At 37.8% G+C, this 13,406-nt stretch overlaps 1 protein-coding gene across 1 annotated transcript in view; it reads right to left on the reverse strand.

Annotated features, from left to right (window-relative positions):
* LOC113051862 (ankyrin repeat domain-containing protein 11-like) overlaps positions 1-13,137 on the reverse strand; it is a 130,429-nt gene extending 117,292 nt beyond the window's left edge. Inside the window, exon 1 of the mRNA XM_026216017.1 lies at positions 12,718-13,137. The gene's annotated coding sequence lies outside the window, so the exon portion shown is untranslated. The remainder of the gene's footprint in view (positions 1-12,717) is intronic.
* Positions 13,138-13,406: the final 269 nt, after the last annotated feature.

Here is a 13,406-nt window from a genome sequence, read left to right on the forward strand (position 1 = left end):
ATGGAAATTTGCATAGTTTCGATTTTCACATAGTTCATGCCATTTTGTCAATTTTTACCTGGATATTTGTGGCTGCTTGGGAAAGACAACATAAGCATACAGGTTTGAAAGGACCCACATGTGTGACCCTGGACCACAAAACCAAGTGTCAGTTTTTTTTTTTTTTTTTTTGAGATTTATACATCATCTGCTCAATAAATAAGCCTTCCACTGATGTATGGTTTATTAGGATCTGACAATATTTGGCCAAGATACAACTATTTGAAAATCTGGAATATGAGAGTGCAAAAAAAAAGAAAAAAATTCCAAATACTGAGAAAATCACCTTTAAAGATGTCCAAATGAATTCTTAGCAATGCATTTTACTAATCAAAAATTCAGTTTTGATATTTTGGCTATTGCTAAAAAAAATATACCCAGCAACTTAAGACTGGTTTTGTGGTCCAAGGTCAGAGAATTATTAAATTTTTGATAGAATTTTATTCAAGTTTTTTTTTTCTTTAATAGACATTTGTACTTAAAATGTCTCTTTCAGTGACCATTTCAAAGGTGCCGACAGACAGACTACAGACTGCTGAGTAGGGGAAATGAACGCAGTGGTCAAAGTAGGGTGCTTAAGCTTTTGTGCAATGCACTAGGCACCAGGGCTGCAGAAAACAAAGAGGTGTCAGAGCCCCTCTCTTTAGTCTTTGGTTAGGTATGCTTTCAGTCACGCACAGACCCCCCCCCCCCCTTCCTGTCCCTGCATTTCAATGTAAATAGACCGATTGAATGGCTGCAGCTGCCCCATCAAAAGGACAGTGCTGCTAAAGGGCCCAGTCATTGAGATTCAGCCGAGCCACGCTTCCCCACCCCCATACATCACAAGAAGAGTCGAGCGGCAGCCAGCAACCCGCAGGAAGAGCTCTTCAATTTAGAAAAATGCCCCCATGTAAACCTGAGCAAATGAGATCCTAAAAGCAGCGATAGTGAATGAAATTTGTGGTTCTATCATATGCCAGAGAGATAATGACTGATTCAAGACAACTCTAAATGCAATTGAGAAAACCATTTCTATATAAAAAAAACACCAGAAACAAAAGATTTAACAGAATAGATCTGATTCAACATCTTTAATGCCCTATGATTTCCATGATGCGGAAAACGCAGACGGAATCTAGTCATAAAACTGGAATTAACAGTTTAACGCGGAATGTCACAGAATGTGTCAAATTTTTAATTAACCCAAAGTATTTCATTACACTTAAATCAAACCTCGATATTGACAAGTATCTGAAAATATTAAACCACAAAAGTCAATTTAAATATGAATCCTGCATGTTAATGAATGGCACAAATTCGCGGTTTCAAATACTACACACATGCATGCCCCTTTCACACTGCCATTCCAACAAATACACAGGTAAAGTGTTCTGGCAATTGTTGCCGTGTCGTTAGATTTTGCACTTTCACACTGCCAGTGATGCCCCGGGATATGTGCACACAACCCCTGAAGATCCCGTAACGACACGTGACATCATGGTGTGAAGTGTAATGTACGAGTCGAAAACATTAGGCATGTTATACTTTCACTGAAGCAAGCAAACGATCTCTGCGTCAGCGCGGAAAGTCAGGAACTGCTTCATTACAGTTTGCACATATTTTTTCGTCGCGAACGTTGATCTTCCTTCAAAACAGCCGGTAAAAGAGTCGCGCAATGACGTGTGTCATCATTTCGACACGCCATTAGATCTGGCTTTTGTTCACAGAGTAGGGCTGCATGATGTGTCATTTAACCATCGATATCGCGATGTACGAATCCACGATAGTTAGATCGATTTAGGTTGCAGTAGTTGATCCGTTATTCATTAACTGTACAGGCCAGCTGCTCCCCGGCCCTTGACGAATGTGACTCGGGGATTAATTGCACAGCTTAACCATCATAGAGTCAAAGTTTTGACAGGGCAGAGAGAGAGAGAGAGAGAGAGAGAGAAAGAGAGAGAGAGAGAGAGAGAGAGAGAGAGAGAGACCGTCTTCAAACAACAGGAGCGCTGACTTGCTCTCTCTCCCTCTCGCTTATTAATCAATTGACACGATGGTGTCGATGTTTAAATCATTTAATATGAGAATGTAAGTGTGCTCACCCCATTTTCGTTTGTAAGAAAACAAATTATTAGATTTCATATCGCAATATATATCCCAGAAAAATAAAATAATATTGCAATGTCATTTTTTCCCCAATATCGTGCAGCCCTATCAAACAGCGCTCATCCCGGGTTGAACCCGGCAATGTTACTAGGTCCCCGACCCAGGTTAAATGGGGGAATCAATCCCGGGACGTGGTTGCTTCCCGGCAATTTTCCGGCAATATGCTGGGTCTGACGTGCATGTGACACACATGGTGTTTTCAGCATCTGCCATTTCACTAAATGAGGACACAAACACAAGAACAACATCTCCAGAACTGCTCTGAGAGTCGCTACATGAACATTTGACCGTTTGATTAGAGTAAAACTAGCATCATATCACATACACAGAACTGTAAAAGTATTCACAGCAACCAGTCAAATTAAAAGTCCTGTTTGATTTGAAGACATGTGCCTAGTATTTTTCAGTAGAGTGTTCAGTCTACTACTACTAAAATAAAACAATCATTATTTTAATACGGAATAATCACACAACATTTCCAGGTTTAAATTGTTATAGTTAATCCACTTTATTTACCAAAAAATAAAGTTTGCCTAATTTAAAAAAAATAAGATAAATTAAATTAATATTATATTCCTTCATTTGATAAATCAGAAGAATTTGAGAGGGAAAAAATTAATAAAATGTAGTTGTTTTATGCATACAAATAATTAGACATGCTAAAACAGAATTTGGTAACAATGAAAAATATGGTGAGAAAAAAAATCATAAGGCCCTATACATGTAATTTTTGTTTAAATTGGTGTGAAAATATGTTTTATGATTTTAATTAGACATGCTTTTTTATTAATAAACTTTAATTTAACAGGAGTTGGTAAAATGCTGATGACCAGTATCTGTTGGTGAACAGTAAGCAAACAGCTGCCTGTGCCACTCATATGGATAATATATTACTCAGCCCATCAGCACATTAAATCAAAACAACCGTTGTCTAATTCTAGGGGTGCTCCGATCACGATCGGCCGATCGTTAATGCGCATCTCGTCAGTAAAGCCGGTTTTCTAATCAGCGGTTAATTCCATCAGGTGCGTGATTTCACATAGAGCAGCTGTTACTACACAGAGCCGTTGTTAACTGAGAAGATGCGCCAAAAAACGCTGAAAATGAAGTGGATTTGCGCATCTTCTCTATTAACAACGGCTATGTGTAGTAACAGCTGCTCTATGCCTAACCCTACTCACATCTGCCCACACAAGTGAATCTCCTGCCTCCGCTGCCAACAGCATCCATATAAAGCTTATTTAGAGCTGAATTTCACTTGATCAACAGGGTAACTGAATTTAGCAGACATGTACTAGTATTCTGTAGTACAATATAACATCATACTGAACATGCACTGTAGTAATGTAAATAATACTAGATAGCTATTGTTCTTTGGATTTATAGAATGCTTTTTCTCTTCAGAGGATCAATAACACTGTAAGCATGCACAAACTGATAAAAAAAAAAAAAAAAACCTCAAAGGATGTGAAATATGGCAGAAGAATAAAGGAGACCAGCTGAATGAAAGCACAAATTACAGTAGGTGGCACTAAAGCCTGTACACTAAAGCACTAAAGTACAGTACGATTCGGGACGGTACACTCTGATCCGGCTTGCATTTCCAACGCCATCCGTACCCTTACTTGATAGGTGTGGTGTACGCTGGAAAGCAGCAATCAACGTCATCCTTACACGAAGAAGAATGCGCAACACTGTCTGCATGCATGTTTGCAAATATACAAATCTAAAATACACTTATGTTTTTTGTGTTTGTGCATTCGGATGTAAACAAGCCCAACACGCATGAGCAGCATGGAGGAACAAGTGAAGGAGTAACTTCATCCCCCTTGTAACACACACAAGTGTCGAAACTCTAGCTCCACCCTTTAGGTACGAGACTACTGTGCTAGGTATGGTCCCAAAAACGTGCTATGGTAAGGTTTGCTATGTTGGTACCATTCACTTCTTCTGACAATGGAAACAGAAATTCCATTATATGGAGACACAGAGATAGATTATTTTTCTACAAATCTGTTTTGTCTTTCATAGAAGAAAAGACCATATACATCTGGGACAGCATAATTAAAATTAGAAGAAAAAAAATATATATATATATATTTTTTTTTTTGAGTGGAGTATGCCTTTATAATCATTTAAAGAGAGTAGAAGTAAGTTTTTATAACTTAAAGGGATAATTTCTAGCAAGATATATGAACAGAGAGCACAGCTATTTAAACATTATCCCCCGGTTCTTGTTCACATCATGCATATTCAATGAATTGAAAACAATACATTTTAAAGAGGTATATGATGTCACTTGTCTGTGTTTGAAGATGTTGCACAGTGCATGTGGATGAACGTTGTGCAGTGCATGTGGATGAACGTTCCGAAGTGAGGTAAACTTCAACAGATTTCCCCTGGTCAGGGATTAGGGAGCAATGAACACTGTGTAGGGAACATGTCAATGGGAACACAGTTAATGCGCGGACCTCACTTCTAATGAGCTGATTATCTGAATCAGGTGTGTTAACAGAGAGACATACAAAATGTGCAGAGTGCCATCAGCTTTAGATCAGTTTTATGAGATCAGCTGATCAATCATGCCAAAGCGGCATTATCAGCCGATTGTGATCGCTTTATTGACTGGCACACAGCACAATTAAATGTAAACCATGAAGTCAGATGCCCTTATAAAAACTAACTTAAATGTTTGCTCTTCACAGAAAAGTTGTCAATGTCAAGCCTGACATCAGCCAGATGGTACTTCAGAGGTCAGCTCTTTTTACTGTTACCAGGTGTATATAGGTGCATTCATGTCCCTGTAGAACTCATAATTACAACCTATAAACTGGGAATTTTCTGAGAGCTCGTACTTGTACCACATGACCAGTGTACCTCACTGCTGCAGATTCATTTAGGTGTTGATAGTGTTGCCAAAGAAACCAGAGATAAGACCGATATGGGTTTTTCTGACCGAAGTCAGAGTCAACCGATGGTCGATATGTGCTGCCGATTTTTAGGGCCGATATCTTGCAGTTTTCCCCTACATTTGCATGCTAAAATGTCACACTAATTAATAAGTGGATGCACAACATTTCTAAACTTATCATCATTTATTGAGCACTGACTTGTACCATCTCTCGAATCTTAATTTTGTGCACTGTACGGTATAAAGAAATAAATTAAAAAAATGTATCCAAAGTTAACGAAACAAAATCAATAAACTAACAGGTACATGCAAACAGGTAATACATATATATATATATATATAGTCAATCATTTACATAAAAGTTTTAGAGCATTTATCAAGCAGAATTTTTCATGTTTGTTGGAACATAAATATAAACTTAAATATACATTTAAATAAAATAAATACAATTTTATAAATAAAAATCAATTAAGCTGAAAAATATAAAAAATAAACTATATAAAAAATAGGGCTGGGCGATATGGAGCAAAAAATATATCTCGATATATTTTGCTATATCTCGATATGCGATATATATCTCGATATCTTTACAGGAAAAATAACCCCCCTAAAACTACTGCAAAAACAAATATGCCAAATATTACATGTTTAGGGCCCTATGAAACGTTTTATTTTTTTTCTTCACCATATGCTTTATTGTTACCTAATTCTGTGTTTTAGCATGTGTAATTATTTAAATGCATAAAAACAACTTAATTAGTTTAAAAAAATCTTAAAATAGCCTTATGTGAAATTTTTTCCCTTCAGAAATTCTGTGTATTTACATTTTTCTGGTTGTCAAATGAAGGCATAAAACATTTATTTAATTTATCTTTTAATTATTTAAAATTAAGCTAACTTTATTTTTTGGTAAACAAAGGGGATTTACTATTAAAAATAAAACATGGAAGAAATGTTGTGTGATTATTCCTTAAAAAAAATATGTTCATTTCATTTTAATAATAGTAGTAGTGGGCTATGTACATTCTGCTGAACAATAGTAAAATATTTCTGCCAAATACTTTTATTTTGACGGGTTTACCTTTACAGTTCTGTGTATGTGATACCACAGTCTATGATGTGATATGAGCTAATTTTACTCAAATCAAATGGTCAGATGCTCATGAAGTGACTCTCGTTCAGTTCTGGAGATGTTCCTCATGTGTTCACATCTTTATCAGTGAGAGGAAAGACGCTGAAATCAGCGCGAGCATCACGCGCTTCCGTGTGTTTAATGAATGAAGACGCGCTTCTGCGCCATTCGTTAACACAGACACGCAGAACATGCAGGATTCATATTTAAATAGACTTTTCTGGGTTAATATTTGCAGATATTAGTCTATATTTGGATTTGATTTAAGTGCATGACCTACTTTTGATAATTCATTCAAAATTTAACCAATTCCGTGACATTCCGCGTTAAACTGTAAATACCGTTTTTATGACTGGATTCCGTCCGCGTTTTCTGCATCGCGGAAATCATTGGGCCTTACGTTAGACATCTGCCTTCTGTTCGTCCTACGCCTTAAAACCAAAGTATCTCCATATAATGGAGCCAGTTGTCCTTTTGTTTTTAGACTTTGTTTTTTAGACTAGTTCTATACACGCGAAGGGAGACAAAAGCAAGGAGGCGGGGGCGAGCGAGCGGGGGCGAGGACAGCACAGAGAAGGCAAAGAAGCAAAGTGGCGGAATCAGAATTAAATATAAACAACATATCGATATATACGATATGTCAAAATCCATATCGTGTTTAAAAAATATCTCGATATATTTTAAATATCGAGATATCGCCCACCCCTAATAAAAAATAAATAATAGTAGTGCTGCAAACACACTAGCATCCAGCAACATTTGTGTTTGGTATAAATGGCATGGAATATCTAAAGTGCATTCTAATTTCAAACTTACATTGCAGTCTGTTCATTATTAAAATAAAGTACAGTCAACCAAACATATACAAGGTTACACTGGTCAGTTTAAATAGACCGTAGTATACCAGTCCACTCTGCTTTTATGCCATGCACTACAAAACATGGATATCAGCTAAAGCAGATACATAAAAACATGACAAATATCAGCCCGATATATCAGTCAACCTCTAATAGAAATAAATAATTCCTGGTCCAAGGATATGAACAGCTCCATGTAGAACGTCACATGTGGTCATCTCAGAATTGCATTAATTATGACATGGCATGCATATGACCTTGAGTATTTGATGACAGCATTATCTAACTGACAAGATAATGTCTTTGTCAATCAGTTTCTTCTAGGGCTACACAATTAATCGAATTTCGAATTGCGATTACATTTATGGATGCAAAAATGACGTAATTAGTGTAAGCGGCAGTTAATCGTTCAAAGTCTACTTATGTTATTCTGCATGCTTAAGATGCTTTTTTTTTTTTTTTTTTTTTTACATGATATCTTAAGTGTTTTTTCCATTATTTTAATTTTAGCAAAAAATTATAATACCATATTCATATTTTTACTTTTTTATAATTTAAAAGAAACCAATCCAATGTATAGTTGACATTCGAGGCTCAATACTATAGAAAAGTACTAAAAGTTTATCAGTTCAAGTGTTTTCAGCTTATTTATTTTCATATAAAAATAGGACATGCAGTTGCATAAAAAAATGGTATAAACATCATTCAATTTACATTTTTATTAATAATAAATATAATAATTCATTTGAATAATTAATAAAATCGCAATTACAATTTCAGGGGAATAATCGACAATTATGATTTTTGCTATAATCATGCAGCCCTAGTTTCTTCCTCCGTTAGGATGCAACCGACAAGACAGACTCCAGTAAGAACCCTTGGTGTTGGTCAAGAAAGCCCACAGCTGAACCCAATGCGGGAATCGTCTTGGAAGGAAGTTTAGTAATGGATGAACTGACCAATCTCAGAACTTCTGTGCCCATTTTTCCAGACTGATTTATGCCCTGCACCTGGACTACCCCAAGTTACTGCTGTCCAATAAATCGCATGCGATTGTCATGCACATCTCCTCCGTAAAGCCAGTTCCATGATTAGTAGTAAATCTCCATCACCTGATTTTAGATGGAGCAGCATTTACTTCACAAAGACGTAGTTCACTGACAATTAGGCGGTCCAATTGTCAGTCCTCAAAAGGAGAGTGAACAAGCAGAAGCCCACAGATTGTGATCAACTACCAGAACTAATAAAGAATGGACTGCCATCAGTCAAGATTCGGCTAATATCCAGCATGCCAGAGAGAATTTCAGAGGTTATGAAGAACAAGGGTCAACACTGTAAATATTAACTCATAATTTTTTGCCAATTAAAGCCTTTAAAACGTATGTGCTTATCATTGTTTTTCAGTTTATCATAGAAACATGTGGGAGGGAAAAAAATAATCAATCTACAAATACTGAAGCAGCAAACTGTGTGTCACTGCCAAAACTTTTGGACATTACTGTATAAATAAAGAACTTAGAAAGTACTATATATAACATTTACAGGAAAGAAAAAATATTTAGTTGAATTATGAAGTCAAAATATGATACAACAGAACCATAGACTATGACCATACTATCACGCTTATACATAGGCCTAAGAAATGAGATTTTGAAAGATCAAAAGAAACCACTGAGTGATAATATACAGTGAGAAGAAATGCAGCAAAGAAGAGAGCAGAGGAGAAAGAAGAGTCTCCTTTGATGTGTGAGAGAGAGTTGGGGAGAAATGTTATCAAACGCACTGCAGTGGTAGCACAACCTGTGCCTAAGAAAAGAGGCGTCAGGCTGAGAAAACCTTCAAACCCCAAAATCAAGTGGCCCTACCCAAATGTTTGCCATTCAGCATTGTGTGCATTTGTACATTTATGTGTTGCCATAGGGAGAGAGAGATTCAAAGGGGTTAATATGGCATCTGGCTGTCCAAAAAGTATTGAAAGGCCTATAAAACATTTACACCGCAGGAGAGAAGTGAAACGTGAGAGAGGAGAGGGAGCGTTCCTGTTTACAGACACTAACGCTATGCAATGAGGAAGGGGAAGGCCAAAGGAAACCAGCACACAATAATGTCATGCGAGTACTGGCTCACACTACTACAGTACACTGACAGCCTTTCCAACAGTGGGGAAATAAGAGTACATCAATACTCATTGAGTAGGGCTGCAAAAAAAAAAAAAAAACCTCACATTTTAACTAAATGAATATTTTTGCATTCAACATTAATTCTGCTTCCTTTCTGTTGCACTCTGACTGTTTGATGAACATGCTGGTCTCACTGGCAATCAGTGAAGTTTGTGAAGTTTAACAGAGACTCGCATGTAGTCAGGATGAGTTTTCCTGCAGAATGGTAATTCTACCATTTATAGAAAAGAACAAACTCTCAAATTTAAGTTTTGCGCTATGGGAAACGTGCATTAAATCCATTAAACAACAGGGAAAGCCACAAGAGTTTTATGCAGGACTGTTATGTTTTGGGCCTCTTGAATTGTGCACTTTTCCCACAAAAGCAATCTCTAAAAGGCCGATCTAAGAAAAAAATTATCTCAAGCTGATGACGATGCCATGAGAGGTTTGGCACGACACGCAGCCGCACTGTCTCAGTCTCTGTCTGGTGCGGGTGAAATAAATAATGCTGAAGGTGAGGAATTCACCTTCATATTTTTTCATTAAAAGGGGTCAAATGATGTGATTTCAAATTTTCCTTTCTCTTTGGAGTGTTACAAGCTCTTGGTGCATAAGAAGATCTGTAAAGTTGCAAAGCCTAAAGTCTCAAATCCAAAGAGATATTCTTTAATCAAAGTTAAGAATCTGCCACACACCCCTAAAACGACTCAAACATGCCCCCACAGCTCTACGTCACTATGTGGAAATATTTGCATAATCCTGCTCAAATGTTCACGCAAAGAAAGGAGGCGTGGTTTCAGTAGCCACAGTTAGCGTTTAAGGAGCCATGTCAGGGAGTGCTGTGTGTTTCTAGGCAAAAGCACTTTATTTGGTCTTCAGAAAGTAGATGCAATTAGGAATCTTTAAGATTACTTACAACAGAACACCAACGCATTTTATGGACGACCGTTTCGTGAACCTAGGAGGGGGGGTAATTCTGACTTTGCTATGACAATCTGGCATGGAAGGAACAGCATTTACTACACAGAGCCGAAGTTCATAGAGAAGCTACCCAAACAGCTGTCATTATCACAAATTATTTCTTCGGTTATATAATCGTACGATTATATGGTCCGCAATTTTTTTTAGTAACTTGTCAGTGAACTACGGCTCTATGTAGTAAATGCTGGTCCATCTGAAAGCAGGTGATAGAGATTCACTACTGATTACAGAACCGGCTTAACTGACAAGATGCGCATGATAATCGCATTCGATTAATCGTGCAACCCTAGCAAAATGTACACTTTTAATGAATATAATGAATGTATGATTTTATGTATGGACTTTTTTTATCATTGCTGATGTAATGTAGAAAGCTGAAAGGTCTGTTTTACATGTGGTAATTTTCAACAAACTACATTTCTGGTGGAGGGGTGATTCGTGAAATGTACCAAGAGTAACGCGATACTAAATATCTAAATATCGTAACAATTCAAGGATTTTACAAATTAAATAAAACAACGTAAATGTTACTTTTGATATTTTTTTCACAGGCCTGGAAATGTCTTATTTTTTTAACTCCACGATAGCCTCTAGCATAAAGTATCAGTGAAACATCATAGAGCCACTTCCTAGCATTAACCAAGTCAAGTCTGCTTTATTGTCAATTCTTCCACATGTACAGTACATAAATACAGAGCATTATTTTTGCAAACAGTGAGGCTGAAAAAAGCCCACCAATGAGGAACGCGGAGTAAATAAATAAATGTCTCTGCAGACCCAAGTGTGTCATAATTCTCATGGTGACTGAGCTAAGCATGGTTTTATTTCAAACTCACTAAAATGGTTTGAACACCATATAAGCTGTCATTTATAACAGCAATGTCATACCTTAAATAACATTTAATCTCCAACCACAGGACCCTTAAGGCACTCTATGAGCTCAGCTGGACAGAATTAGCTCTCAAAGGCTTGACTGAGAGAGATACAGCAAATAATTACGGTTGAGAATGACTGCCATCATCAAAGAAAGTAAATGCTTTCTGAAGCTCCCAGTAACAGCATTCCTGACCACACAACCAAACCAAAAGACCATTTCCCCTCTCTGCCAAACATTGAACAGGACTCCCAAAACACAAGAAGTGGGTAGACAAACAGGCCTGACAACATGAGACACTTACGGATCATACTTCAGCTAAATCCTGATTAGTGCTCTTAAACCACCTTCCGATAAACACTCTACAAGTGCCATGAGTCAACTGAGTTTGCTTATGGGGTGAAACAGGAAAGCGTGTTTTACAATGCTGCTGTGTTAAAGTTGTGCTCAAAAGAAATAAACCAAGGTGAGGAAGGGAGGGATGTAAAGTGGCAGCAGAGAACGTGAAGAGAGGGAGAGAGAGAGTGTGCTAACGCCCCAACACCGCCGCAGTGTTCTTTCACTGCACCAACATAAGCTCTGTTTACTTCATCACAAACTTTTGATAGATTCTCTCCATCCTTCAGATCACCCTTTAAAGAAATACTGTAAAGTTGTGCTTCAATGCAGTTCCTTGCTGAAGTAAACAATCACACCACATAATGTCTAAACAAGCAGAGACGGGTCACATCCAACCGCAACCTTCACAAAATGTATTTTCACACCATGTAAAACAGTGAAGTTCAGGTCTTGCAGTTATAAATCCAAAGTAAAAAACATTCAGCCTAGTACAGAGTTCACATTATGAATACAGGTATACAACTAGAAAACCATTAATTTGGTCAAATAGGATGATTGTAGCACTGAATCCGATCTTGCATGAAATCTTTAAGCTGTTATGCAATTAAATGGTGTTTGTGTTTTCTTCATGCCATAATCAAATCCCTCTGTTAAATATGAGCAATGAAAAACAAAACAAACTGAATTCATGTTGCCACCATACTACGACCAATCTAATAAAAACAGTGAGAACTGAGTGTTGCAGTGATCTAATATTTACAGTCTGAGTGGTGCACTGATAACCCAAAGCAAATTCTTATCACAGATATTATTCTGCAATTTCATTACCCCTGCAGCAACTTCAGCACACATAATCAATTTGAGGTCAAAATATTCTCATATGTGCCCTTGAAACCTACATGTATTAAGCTGCCCATCCCAGTGGCTGTCTGGCTATATCCGATTCCCAGAGAACGACAACATGACGAGCATTATTTTCATTTCTCCAGCTTCACATGCTCACCTTCAATCATTACATACTATGGTTATTGTAGATCGACACGACCCGTGGGAATGAATAAATGCGCACAATTTGACAAAATTGACAGATTTTGAGCAATACGCAAACATTTCCTCGACTTCGGGGTGGGGGAGGGAAATAAACTCCAGTTAGCAACGGGGCTAAAGCCGTTAGCAGTCTAACCGTGAAAGTCGACGGATGAGAGGATGTACAGATGTTTTTCATCACGAAATGTATTTAAAAAAAGAGTAAAGAGCAGCTTAAAATTGCTTACCTTTTTTTTAAACGTGAGCTACATCTACAAAATTATACTTGGTATTCCCTCCCGATGCTTGTTTTTCCCATTTGAGGCCTTCTGCTTCAGCGAGCTCCGATGCGGGAACATCCGAGGCGCGCGACGCTCATCTCAGTCCCCGCTCGCTCCAGCGTGCTAAGCTAATCACTGACAACCTTCCCCAAAATGCGATGATTAAAATCTCACAGGGCTCCGATAAACTGGTAAGAGAAGTGGTTATAAAATCTCCATCCGTCCCTTTAAACAGTCCATGGGTCTCCGTAACGTTAAGTTTGCAGATTTGCCTTGATCTGAGGTGTAAAAAATAAAATTCCGTTTCAAGTTAATCCTCTCCGTCCGAGTCCTTCCGAACAGTCTCGATCGGCCTTTGACTCGCACTGACGAAGAGCGGACGCGATGAGTTGATACGCGGACTGTGATAGGCTGACGCGAATGGGCGGTCACTGTCTGTTCCCCGTTGTAACTGCGAAACTGGCGCCATTGTGGTTCTTTCCAAGGAAGCTTCCACGTTGTTTTCTTTGGCGGCCTCGAGCCGTAATGGCGTAGACAGTGGCATGTTTTTGCGAGCTCCATTTGGGTGAGAGGAAAATGGAGAACCTGTGTGGGTATATGTAGCAAAGTTGCTTGAATGTGTTTTTTATATGTATGTTTTCATATTTTAAGATACG

Source organism: Carassius auratus, chromosome 32, assembly GCF_003368295.1.
Source record: "Carassius auratus strain Wakin chromosome 32, ASM336829v1, whole genome shotgun sequence".
NCBI lineage: Eukaryota > Metazoa > Chordata > Actinopteri > Cypriniformes > Cyprinidae > Carassius > Carassius auratus.